At 33.3% G+C, this 1,433-nt stretch overlaps 1 long non-coding RNA gene across 1 annotated transcript in view; it reads right to left on the bottom strand.

Annotated features, from left to right (window-relative positions):
- Nucleotides 1-264: 264 nt before the first annotated feature.
- The window catches only part of LOC128248733 (uncharacterized), a 12,252-nt gene continuing 11,083 nt past the window's right edge, over nt 265-1,433 (bottom strand). Inside the window, exon 3 of the long non-coding RNA XR_008264916.1 lies at nt 265-841. This is a non-coding gene — a long non-coding RNA (uncharacterized LOC128248733). The remainder of the gene's footprint in view (nt 842-1,433) is intronic.

Here is a 1,433-nt window from a genome sequence, read left to right as displayed (position 1 = left end):
TCACTGTCAACGACATTCTTGTATAAGAATAATAAATTTGTACTCTATAAAAGTATAGAGTAACCCAGCAGATTAATGTAAAATTGTTTGTATTATAACTGAATATAGAAGCAAACATAAATATAAACGCATATATATATGTGCTTGTATGTGTTTGAATATGCGTGTGTAAATAAATAAATACACACACACACAAACACACACACACACACACACACTCATATACCATAAAATCAAACATACTATTGATAGACTACGAGTTGCTTTCGTTTGGTTTTTGGGGGGGTCTATTTTTATTTTGATTTTTGAATCATTTATTTATTATTTCAAATAGATATGGCATTGTGCTACTACCTTCTGCAAAACTAGAACGTCTTGTGTAAGCATTGCCAAGAGTTTGTAATTGTTTAATGAATGAACTGTGGAAATCCGGTCATTGCCTATTCATTTGAATGCACTTATACAACATGCCATCATATCTGGCTTCTTTTTCCATTATTTTTTAATAATTTAACTATTATTTCATTGTCTTAACAAAGTTAAACTGTACAAGCATAAATAAATATGCAGTTTTGGCGTATGGCGCACATTACAGTGATTCGAAGTGCAATATAAGCATCACTATAGCATGCGACATCTTGGCAAGCATCATTTTCCATACCTTGTGAGAGTAAAGCTGTTAGATGGAAATTGTGTCGAAGTTCTTGGAATGGCTTGTATCAGTAATTCGATGGTCTTGATCAGGGGGGTGTCAACCAGCGTCCATATAAGATTTGGTGTGGGGAGCGGTCCACGCAACAAAATTGTAAGTTGGGGATCCGCAATAGTATTTTAAGGGCCCCTGAAAAAAAATGTTGCTTTAGATGTACGTATTGGTATGTATTACAAGAAACAGCTAGAAAAGTTAATGTGTGAAAAACAAAATAGGAATTTTGAAGGAAGTTTCTATAGAACTAGTTTTAGACATCAAATTTAGACACCAGAATAAAATAGTAGTCAAAGGGTCTATAGATAAAAAACTAGTTGGGAACCCCTGGTCTAGACTTATCACATTGTATCAGGCTGATTTCGCATGAGAATTACATTAAGGATTACAAGTCTCTGTGCGATAATCGTCAGTCAACGTATACTTTCAGTGTTATACCTTCATAAACATCTGACCTTAACTGAAAAGTTTCCTTTGATCTATTGCAATATATATATCGGATTTATGAAATCACTGGCACCAATTTCATAACGTATTTGAATAAATAATTCATGCTCTATTCATACGGTGTTAAGTTATTCTGGTTCATGTATCTTTTATTCTTTATCTTCTGCTTGTTTCAGTCATTAGACTGCGGCCATGCTAGGACATCGCTTTGAAGAATTTTAGACGAATGAATCGACCTTAGTACTTTTCTCTTTCTGTTTCTTTTCTTTATTTATTTATT

Source organism: Octopus bimaculoides, chromosome 9 (assembly GCF_001194135.2).
Source record: "Octopus bimaculoides isolate UCB-OBI-ISO-001 chromosome 9, ASM119413v2, whole genome shotgun sequence".
Classification (NCBI taxonomy): domain Eukaryota; kingdom Metazoa; phylum Mollusca; class Cephalopoda; order Octopoda; family Octopodidae; genus Octopus; species Octopus bimaculoides.
Note: the sequence above shows the minus strand (reverse complement) of the source record. Positions and strands in the feature narration are given on the sequence as shown.